Genomic DNA, 11,986 nt, shown 5'->3' with positions numbered 1-11,986 from the left:
CACACACACACACACACACATACAGGTTTTTGCCTTCAGAGAAGATTCTTTGAATTGTTCATTACCTTCAAACTATGAGAAATTTGGCTGAGACACTGTCTTAATTAGGGTTTTATCTTTGTGAACAGACACCATGACTATGACAACTCTTATAAAGGAAACCACTTAATTGGGGCTAGCTTACAGTTTCAATTTATTCCATCATGATGGGCAACATGGAAGCATGAAGCCAGATATGGTGCTAGAGAAGAAGCTGAAAGTTCTACAACTTGATCTGCAGGCAGCAGAAGGAGGCTACACTAGGCAGAGCTTGAGCATAGGAGACATCAAAGCCTGTGCCCACAATGACACTTCCTCCAAGAAGATCACACCTGCTTTAACAGACCACCTCTTCTAGTTGTGCTACTCTCTTTAGCCAAGCGTTTAAACACATAAATCTATGGGGGCCATTCCTATAAACAAAATAGACACGCTCCCCAATTACTATATTATAGTATGTTAAGTATCCCCCTAGATCCCTATTGAAGGTACCAAGAGAGAGTAAAGAGAGAAAAATTAAACTACCAGGGAATAATTGACATGGTAACATGAAGTTTTGTGTGAAATGTTGACATTGGAGGCAAAATAGTTATGTTTGTCTATAAAGGAGGTTTTTAGCATCCAGCATGACTATACAGTGGGACTTGAAATCTATGACACAGGACTGAAATAAATATCAATCCATACCAGTATCTAGACCCCTGTGTGGCTCATTTTTAGCATTTCCTAAGTAACACTCAGACTCATGCTATGCACTCTTTCCAGATATTCTCTTTCTTCCTGCTGGCCTGTAGGTTAGTCAACAGCTACTTTTGTTCCAGGTGTCCATAATACAGAAATTGTTCTTGGCTCTTCTCCATGTCCCGTGCCTAAACCCAACTACCAGTCTCCATTAATATTAAAATTGTCTTTTTCTAACTTTGCTCCAGGCCAAGCTACCATCATTTCTCATCCAAGCTGCTAAATTGTCTCCATCCTGGCTTTCAATATTAGATTAATACCCACAAGCTGGTTAGAGTGATCACATTTGCAACCTTTGAATATTGTGTCTCCTAAAGGTTTAAATATAAAGGTTTTGTCAAAGTGAGCCTATAGATAGGTCCTTAGGTCACTCAGGGACATGCTCTTAAAGGGGAATTATGGAAACTAAACATTTCTTTTCTTGTTTTGAGATGCAAATGTTCATTCTCCATATCAGCTGCTACCAAATTCTGCCTTTCCATCAGTGGCCCAAACCAGTGTGGCTGCTACATCATAAATGTGAGCTACCTAGTTGTGAGTAGAACATACCATTTTTCTTCAGAGGTGGCCATATGTGAGGCATGTTGTTGGTAACACAAAACTAACACAATGGTTATTCAAAAATGAGTAGGAGGGGATTTCTTAAATAATTCTCAAGATACCATCCATAAAAGAGCAACAAATGAATTTCCTTACATCAAAATTCATCAGAGGCAGTGTGGGCAATGTTAACACATTGCCATCTCCCTCAATCATGAGTTTCTACCACAGCGGCCTTTCTCTGTGACTTAAATTCACAAAAGTCCTTTATATTTTGGGGTCAATGCATATGCACCAAAAGTCTTCCCCTCTGGTTTATCTAACCAGTGCACACTCATCACTTAAATGGCAAAAATTCTCTTCTTCAGAAAGGTCTATCCTACAAAGAAGTCAGATTAACCCTGTTTACACTTAATATCATCCTATACATGAGAAATCCTAAAATTAAGAACAGGTAAACACCTGTTAGCAAAGTAGTAGAATACAAACCCAGCATAGAAAATTTCAAATCTCTTGTTATATGTCAAAAGTGAACAAGTTTTAAAGAGAAACCAAGAAAAATATTTCATTCACAATAGCTTTAAAAATTCTTAGGAATAAACTTGCAGAAAAAAATGAAAGACCTCTATAAGAAAATTTATAAAAAATACAGAGGAAAAAAATGTCAAGTCATTAGAAAATAGAATATCCTTTCAAATTCATTGATCAGACAGATTACTACAGTGAAGATGGCCATATTATGAAAAGTATTCTGCAGATTCAATGTAATCCTCATAAAAATTCCAATGATACTCTTTACGTAAGTACAAAAGGAAATCCCCAAATGTATAGGGAAATACAGAAAATTATTTGGAAAGCCAAACAATTTTGATTTTAACTCATGCTACAGGCCATAGTAACAACAACAACAAAAACAAAATCACATTACTGACACACACAAAAAAAAGATATTGATTATTGGGATAAAATAGAAAATGCAGAATTAACTACACAGAGTTAAAGCCCCCACAGGTTTTTCAAAAGCATCAAAAATACACAAGGAAGAATACACAATGTCTTCAACAAATGGTATTTAGAAAGCAAAGCTGAGTAGGTCTATATAGAAGCATGAAGCAAGACTCTTATTTCTCATCCCATACAAAAAGAATTTCAAAATTGATCTAAGACTTTTATGTAAGAACTGAAATTTTGAACTTAGAAGAAAATATAGGAAATACACTCTAAAATAAAGGCATAGGAAAAGACTTTCCATAAAAGACTCCAGAAATGCAAAAAATAATGCCAAGAATTCAAAATATCTGTTCTGCATAACACAGGAAACACATCAATTGAAGAGTAAGCCTATAGATGAAATCTTACTGGCTATACATCTGACAGAGGATCAATATATAAAATATATAAAGAACTGTAAAGGAAAACACTCTTAAGAATGAGAATGGCCTCCGTAGGCTCATATATTTAAACAACTTAGTTCCTAGTTGGTAGAACTGTTCTAGAAGGATTGGAAGGTATAGTCTTCTTGAAGTAGACGTGTTACCTGGAGCCAGCCTTCTGGTTTCAATGGATGCACAGCATTCCCAGTGTGCCTGTCTGCCACATGGTTGTAGATCAAGATGTGAACACTCAGTTCCTTTGATCTACTACCATGAACTCTAACCCTCTGAGTCTATAAGCCCAATTAAATAATTTGTTAATAGGTTGCTTTAGTTACAGAGTTTTGTTACAGCAATTGGAAAGTAATTAAAATACCATGAAGATAGCAAACAATGCAGTCAATAAATGAGGTAGTAAAATGAATGGGCCATTCTCAAAAGATGAATTACGGATGTAAAAAAATACTCAATATTTTTAACAATCAAAGAAATTCAAATTAAAACTACATTGATTTCTTTTCACCTCATTCATTAAACAAGCAAACAACAAATACTGGTAAGGATATGGGAAAAGGGAAGCTCTTAAATATTACTAACAGGAATGTAAATTGGTCTAGGTACTATGAAAATCAGTATGGTGGCTGATAATACTTTCCTTGGGGGAAAAGTGGATGGGAAAGAGAGGTTCAGGAGAACCTACTAAAACATACTTTGTTTAAAAATCTCATGTACATTGTGTGCTACTCTTAAATATTAAAAAGAAGGAAAGAAAAGAAATATAGAGGTTCTTGAAAAAACACCTGTGGTTACAATTATGTAGCTATACCAGTTTTTGGTATATAGGTCAAGGACTTACACCACAGAAATACTCTCCTATCCATTCACTGCTACACTGTTCACAGTAGCCAAGATATGGGATCATCCTAGGTAGGTACCCATCAACAGATGAATAGATCAAGAAAATGTGGCATCTTATACAATTCTGCCAATAATAAATTTTTTTGCTACTTTCTGGAAAATAGATGGAACCAGAGATCATCATACTATACAAAATAAGTCTAATCCCAAAAAATTATATTTCTTTTCATTTGTGGGATCTAAAGTTTGTATAGTTATGTAAAACTGTGTGTTTGTGTATGTGTAAACATACATACATATATAGTCACAAAGAAGAATAGAAGAGTGACTAGCAATTGGGGACAGGGGAGGTGAAGGAATCTAAGGAGAAGGGTGAGTACAGTCAGAGCATTAGATATACTTGAAATAACAGTCTTTGTGAGACACGCACAATACTCTGTATGATTATATACCAATAAAAAATAATGGAGGAAAAGGCCTCCCCCAAAAGCCTGAGTAAAGTTAGGTCTCTCCATGAGCCCTCAATGCAATGTCTCCTCTGCATTCTCCATTCATTTCACACAATGCAGTTGCAAATGCATTATTTATAGAGATCTAAATTTAGTACTCTTCCCCCGAGTAGACTTGTGAGCTCCTGAGGATCAAAGGCCACCTGCTTAACACTTGGCACAGCACTTTGAACCTCAAAGATGCTGTGAGAATATTAGTAGAATAGATTGAAAGATGAGTCATGTTACTGGCCAGCAGTAACGTTAAGGAATAGGTTACCTGGAATATGAAGTTAGAAATAGATGGGAGGAGATAGGAGATAGGATGGCCAACATTATACCTACCCACGAGGAAGGTACCTTAAAACATTAGACAGGAGCCTTTACTCAGCCTTCTTGAACTTTTAATGAATGCCTTGTTCCCACCAACAGGTAGAATAAGTCAGGCAAAACCACACCCTCAAGTACGTCAGCATGTCAGTCCAATCAGCGACTTCCTTTTTTCTCTGCGGAGGTGGAGCTTCCGAATATAACTGGAACCAGGTTGGAGGCGTGGCAAATAGCAGGAGATGGGCAGAGAGTTGTGGCTATGAGAGGCAGGCCTCAAACCAGGAGGGTAACAGAGTCGCTTGATACCACATGTTGCATATGTGCTTCAGAACCTACAGAAGTTTTCAGGAATTCTTTTACCTTTATCTTATCAAGACTCTGGGGTAGAGATTTGTGCTGTGGCTTCTGGTTACCCATAGGCTAGGCGGTTTAAATATTATTTGTATCCCTAAAGTTCCTTGCACTGAATTAGGTGGTGGACAAATATTTGTTGAATAAATGTCTATAATGCTACTACCTCCCCATTGCTCTTGTTCCCATCTTCAAATGATCATATTACTCAGTGCTTAATGGCTTGCCTTTGTAAAACTCAGTTACTGTCAGACTTCTGTTGGTTGCTTCATTTATTGACAATGGTTACTCTCTGTTGATTCTTAATTTGGTTTGCACATTCATATATTCAACAAATATTTATTGATAGCCTAATGGATGCCAGGGATTTACTGGGTACTAGAAGAACTGACTGTCTCCTTGTTACATTGACATGTGACTGTGATGCTTGGAAGGAATTCTTGAAAGAGAACAGTTCGTCAGCAGCAAGTGATAACAGAAACTAAGATGCACCCAAATTTGGGCACATAGCAGAGGAGCTGAACTAGAAAGCTGTGCTGGAGGAACTGGACTGTTTCCAGCTTATTTTGAGCAAATGAGTCAGAGGATAACTTCATTATTTGATACTAGAAAGACATTGCAAAACAACAGAAATCTGTCTAAGCATAGTTATAAAAAAAATACCCTGGGCAAAATAGAAAGTGTTGTTTTTAAATATTTGATTTTTAAGTGATATCTACATAAAGTATCTACTAAATAATGATGATGTCACAAACATATGGTATATACTGAAGAAAAACTTATGTATAATCACTTAGAAAAGAGCTAATGACAACTCTAGTTGCAACCATACTGTTTTCTTTTCTAGAACATAACAAGATTTTGTATTGTTTCAGGTTTAATTATGAGACTATATTGTATGATAGCTACTTAAAAGGAGTCAATAGTTTCTGACTTACTTGATTTTTTTGTCTGCTAACCAGGGAAGAAGAATCATGTTTAAAGGAGCTCAGATAAGGTACCATCTATATGAGTCCCCAGAGATAATTCTTCTGGTATATATAATAATATGAAAAAGTTGGGTAAAGGGAAATTTTCTACCACAGTCAAGCAAAGAATGGAATCACTTGTCTTTGGCATAATACCATGCTCACCTGCATAGGGGCAGATGTTTCTACAAGGAATCCTTTCCGAAATCCTAGAGCTTAGGACTTGCCAACCTAATATAATAAAAGACCCACTTTCTTTTAGCTTCATTTGCAGAAGTGCCCTGAAGAGTGTTCACTGTTCCTATCTACCACACATCCAGACTAGTTTACTAACACCTGATGTTAATAAAAAACCTTGACACAATTACCAAACCAGTGCTGATAGGTTGTTGTTAACTAAAACTCCGCCTTTACTCAGCTTAATTCTTGTCCAGTGTCCCTCTTTCCTCTTCAGAATCCCATCAAGAACATCCTAATGCCTCTGGTTCCCACATCTCCCTAGTCTCTTACTGGCTGTTGACAGTTTCTCAGACATTTTGCTTTGGTGACCTTGAGAATTGTGAGAGGTACAAGTCAGACATTTTATGAAATGGGCTTTAACAGATACTTGCCTCGTGAGTAGAGGAAGTCATGGATTTGAATAAAAGGACCACTGTTGAGTTTGTGTGCTGTTTTTCTTACAGTATGTCCATGATGCCTGCTCTCAATATGATTTATTGCTGTTGATGTTCTTGACCTTGCTCACTTGGCTGATACAGTGTTTATCAGTCTTCTTAGCTCTGAAGAAATCTTTTTACCTCCCTTCTATATGCTTTACTTTCAAAGGAAAGCATTACGCTCAGTCTGTCTTAAGGAGATTTTTTTTTATCTATGTAAGTTATCTGCAATTCATCTACATGGGACATTTTAGAACTCTTGATACTTAGCCATTCATTTGTATATAGTTGTATAGGTGCATGAATATTTATTCTACATTCAGAATTATAATCCAATATGACCTTATTTTATTCCTTATGTTGTTTTAATTTGGTCAGTGCTTTTCAGTGTTCCATGTCTCTTTGGAAGGCTCCCATTATGAAGGTGTTTTGGATTTTGATAGTGTTTGAAGATATCCCTTCAGGCATGACTATTGCTATAGGCCCAGCTTATAGATTGCTTCCTTCTGTGTTAGAATCAGCAGTTTCTCTAAAGTAGTGGTTCTCAGCCTGTGGGTGAAGATGCCCTTGATAACCACATATCAGATATCCTTCATATCAGATATTTACATTATGATTCATAAGAATAGCAAAATTAGAGTTATGAAGTAACGATGAAATAATTTTACAGTTATGAGTCACCACAACATTATAAACTGTGTTAAAGGGTCACGGTGTCAGAAAGGTTAAGAACCACTGCTCCAAGTTGTTCTACTAAGGTAGTTTTCTGTTACCTTCTTTACTGTGCCAGAATGGTTTTGTACATACTTTTTTTCTTTCACTATATTGCATAGCCTTGAACCTCACTTCATAGATGTAGAAGCTGAGACCCAAATTGAAGTGGGTGACCCAAAGCTACACAATTATTGAAGAATGGAGATATGACTCAAGTCCAAATCTGTCCCACTCTGAATCTAATACTCTACCATTGTTCCATAAAGCCAGCATCCTGTGACACCTACTTAGCATTAGACAAAAGCAGTTGTGATTCCTCTTGCCTTTGTCTGAGGAAGAAAAATCAGAAAGCCATCCTGGCTCTCCTGGGGAGGAACCTCCCCAGTATGACAGGAGCTGGTCCCTTTCCTCTGAACTTCAGAGAGCCCTCCTGTCGTATGCCAGTTGTTTATGCGCTATCTTGTGTTTTCTCTGTTACGATTTCCAGAACAGATTGCTAGCTCCTCACCAGGCAAGGAAAATAGACCACAGTACAAGATTATCCAGATAAGAAACACCAGGCTACTACATCCTGTCAAAACAGACTGTGGTGATCTGGGTTTGATTTAGTGCAAATATTAAAATCTGTGTGTCTCCTACCATGAGAGCCTAAGTCTCCACTGAATCGATACCACATTGTTATTATAGTTATTTGGCATTCACTAGGTCTCCTTCTGGGCCAGGAACTTCTCAAAAATAAAGGTTATTCATGTTCCCCACTCTCCCGAGCCTGGTACAGGATCTGTCACGAGCCAGGCATCAAATTCATATACAGAGAATATGTAAGTTTCTGGTAGCTAGACTAGTGACTGCCTGCTGTTTACTTGCACACAATTTTCACTGACTTTTCTCCTAAGATGGGCATGGTATAAGGTGTTCCTACAAACACAAACCAACAGCTATGAGAACTCACCCTTGCTTTCTTGCTAAAAAGTCTTAAGAAGGAATGAAGTAATGTGGTCATTGAGAAGAGAATAAGCAATAACAGATGAAGAACCAGTCACAACTAACCTCTATGATGTAGGTAACAATAGGAAGCTGAAATGGCAAAGCTTGTAGACTTTCAATAAGAGCAAAAGAGATATGAGCCAAATACGGACCAAAGCCCTGGTGAGACTAGGTAGGAGGATTGTTTATATGTTTAGAAGTTGGAGTGTAGAACAGGGTGACTTATGTCTTAGACATACAAATAGATGAAAAGCCAGTGGAGAAACTCACTGTGCATGCTGGAGAAGAGCCCAAAAGAAGACTGGATAAAGAAGACCACTTAGGCAGTCATGAGTCCTTAGATCCCACTCTAGGGAACCCAGCAAGACAAGCTCCTCCCCTTCACCTATTCAAAGGCAAAACATTTTCTTTACTTTCTAGAAAATAGTTCAAATCATAGGATCTCTGGCCTCTGGGATACCCACCAAAGTTGGAATCAAGAGTGAGGTGGGAAAAATCAGAGGGTTTAATTGAAAATCTGTTTCATATAAGACAAAGGCCCAACTTCCTTTCCCTCTGATATCCACATCTAGAGCAGGGGATATCCCTTGTGATCCTGGGTCTCAGCTGGTTGCCTGTGTTCCCATCCACCTGTGTACAGTATCAGCAGCTGGAACATCTGTAGTACCTGATGTCCTTCAGGTAAAATGAGGGCTGACCATTGAGTTATTCTAGCAAATTAGTTAAGAGCTGCCCTCTCACTAAGTCAGATCACCTCTTTGGCTCCAGACAAAGTTTCAATCAAGACATTGTCTGCATACCTTCTCATACAACAAGGCTATAATACATTGCTGCAGGCCGGCTGATCTGGGCCTCCTTCAACCCTTGGGAGAAACGGGGGTCCTAGTCAGGTCGACAAGGTGTAGGCGAAGAAATAATGACAGAGATGACACATGAAGTACAGGATCTGAATGTATTTCTTAAAAATGGCATCAGACTTTTACAGTCATTGCAAAAGAGAGATGGTAAATCTGGCAGCTCAATAGTTGAGGTCCATCTGAGTCCATCTAAAACATACTGGGTCTAAAGCAGCAGCTATCTCCTCTAGACTGGTGCTACATCCCCCGGCCCAAGTGCTCTGGGCCCGGGGGACTGCGGGTTGCATGAATCTGAGTCCTAGCCCATCTAAGTTCTAGTGCAAGTCCTAGTGTGAGTCCATAGTGCTAGTCCTGCATGCGAGTCCAAGTCCTAGTCCTCGTACAAAGTGACAAGCAGGCTTAAGTAGCATACAGCAAGCAGGGCAGATGACAAGTGTCACGTAGGCAGGTGACAGTCACATCAAGGTCAGTGATCTTACTAACCAAGATCACATATCTAGTTGTGAATCAGGTGGAAGAGCAATGGTGCCCCTCCCCGCTGGGGCTAATTTGGTATTCCTATTCTAATTCTCTGGTTTTGCTGGAGGCAAGGACTAGGGTGTTCTGACCTAACACTTCTAGCTAATGTCCTTGAGTGGAAGCCCTTCGATTACTCTCTAGTATGTAAAACAATTCTAACTATTGTGAACTATCTATTGCCCTAAGGAATGTGCTTGACCTTTGTTGCTAGCTCTGGCAAGGCAGATTCCTTGAGAGAAATTCCAAGTTATGGACAGCTTGGTATTAAACTAGGATAGGTTGGTAACATTGTGTTGGTCAGGAAACAATACCCAATCTTAGCCTTTTACGAATCATTTCTTGGGGTACCTTTATGCCTAAATATGAGGGCGTGTTGATGATTGGAAAGACTGATCTGGAACATGTCTGAGTTAGGAGATACCAACGACTGTCTGAATATCCAGGAGGCACAGAACTCCTTTTGGATCCTTATTGCCTCTTATCCTTAATCAGGATTTTATCCCCGATATTTTGGATGTGACTGGAGTAGACGAGTGTGTGTGGCAACACATCCCAATACTTCCCAAACAGTTCCACCAACTAGAGACCAAACATTTAAACACATGGTTTATGGGGGCCATTCTCATTCTAACCACCACAGATATGTAGATACATCCCTTACATCCCTTGGCTCAGCTGTGAAGAACACATACATAATCACAGTCCAAACTAAGAATAGTGCTTTACTCAAAGCTAAGTAGAGCCCATACCACTGGAGAAAGTAAGTGAATAACATCTAAAGTTGATAGCCCTGGAGATAGCAGAAAAGGACATGGTGGGCTACTGGGTGCAAAATCCCTGAGGAAACCTGCAGCTGTATTGAAAGCCCTTGCAGGAATGAAAAGACCTGAATTGCTGCTCTTTGCTGTTAAGTCTTGCAGATGTGACATTTACCTGCTCTGTTTCAATATAAGAATAAATAATATATTTTTAAACAGATACAATAATTTTAAATGTCAGCAGGATGGAGCCATTTGGTGTCGAAATGGCCTCTTGCATTCTGTAGTCACCAGAGGACGGGATGGAGTGAATAATGTTCATGCCAGTGACCCCAAGACATCAAGAAAAGATTACACTGTATTCTATGAGTCTGCTTGAGCAAACTGGAGATATGGGGAACTCTTCTCCATCAAAGTATCTATGTGTTACAAATTCCAGCACAAACTATGGTCTTTGGCATCCATTCCATACCTTGAAGTCTATACCCCACATCCAGAAAAGCAGGTTGATTGGCTACAGTCTGACTCCCTGCTCTTGCCTACCAGATGAGTCTGCAGATTGCTTTATGCCAATCCATCTGAGTCCCGGTACCTTTCCTTGGATTCCTTGTCCTCCGAGGTCACCTTCAGGTCAGCTTGAGGGTAACACTAGTGAATGGGCCAGTGCAGGGAACACAAAGAAGCAGAAAGGGCAAACGGGCTTGTAATGCAACTCCTCATTTGTTCTGATACATCAGAGGTCTTGTAACTGGCATTTTCCTGATTTCGGTCAGAAGCAGTCAGAGAGCAAAGTGAATTTCACAGGGACCCAGTTTCCATGTGAGGCTCTTCCTCTTTGTGTGTCTTCTCATGCCCTTTCCCCCGTAGCCTTTCTATTACGAGTAAACTGGAAGGTCATAAGAAAAAGCATTAGGAAGGAATGAAGCTCTTTGTTTAAACTCTAAAGATTCCATTTTCCCAGATGCCAGCATGTTGAACGATAAAGTATAGTATTTTGAAATGTTGGTAAAAAGAAATGGGTAGGCAAAATGACTCATACTGTAAAAGTATCTATCACCAAGCCTAACCACCTGAGTTTGATCCTTGGAACCCACAGGGTAAGAGGAGAGAACTGATTTGTGTAAGTTGTCTTCTGGACTCCACATGTACACACACATACACATATGAATTAATGAATCACAGGGCCCAGCCCTAGATGTAAAACTATAGACAACTAAGGAATTCTGGAAGCAGGACAATAAGTCTCCCACAGGGAGGACCCCTCAAGTTGGTTATCCAATATCAAATGAACAGCCCTGAAATTATATGTATATATGAATGATTACTGCCATGGTGACATTTTCTTGGCATATAACCATGCTTCCTTGTGCATGTCCTTTTGAAGATTGACTGTATATCAAGATGGCACAGACTTTAACAGTTTCGACCGAGATCATGCATCCCATGAGGTTTAAGATCAGGCTTGTCCTAGAGAAAGTATGTCATCCCCTGTTATGAATTTCATTCTAAAGGGAAAGGGTAGCACAGTGTGAAAGATGGATATGGGGACCTGTGTGATTAAGGGGACAGTCGACAATAGCTTCGATTACTTGGAAGAAAAGAGCCCTAGAAATGAGAAAAGGACAAGTGGACTGGCAGAAGTCTACCTGGGGATGCCATCTCTCCTGGGTTCTTTATGCATGTGTTGTTAGCCTTCTGCAGAGGATTCTCTGACTGGCAGGTTTTCATCCTGCCTTCCTCATGTTCTCTTTGGAAGCTGCATGGTTCCTCTGAAGAAACTGCGAACTAGAAGGGACAGGACTGGGAG

At 39.2% G+C, this 11,986-nt stretch overlaps 1 protein-coding gene across 5 annotated transcripts in view; it reads left to right on the top strand.

The window, feature by feature from the left end:
• Sgcd (sarcoglycan delta) overlaps positions 1 to 11,986 on the top strand; it is a 973,571-nt gene that overhangs the window by 795,776 nt on the left and 165,809 nt on the right. The gene's annotated exons all lie outside the window — the stretch shown is intronic.

Source organism: Mastomys coucha, unplaced genomic scaffold (genome assembly GCF_008632895.1).
Source record: "Mastomys coucha isolate ucsf_1 unplaced genomic scaffold, UCSF_Mcou_1 pScaffold5, whole genome shotgun sequence".
In the NCBI taxonomy this organism is placed as follows: Eukaryota; Metazoa; Chordata; class Mammalia; order Rodentia; family Muridae; genus Mastomys; species Mastomys coucha.
The sequence above is the reverse complement of the archived record's forward strand: the minus strand, read 5'-3'. Positions and strand labels throughout refer to the sequence as shown.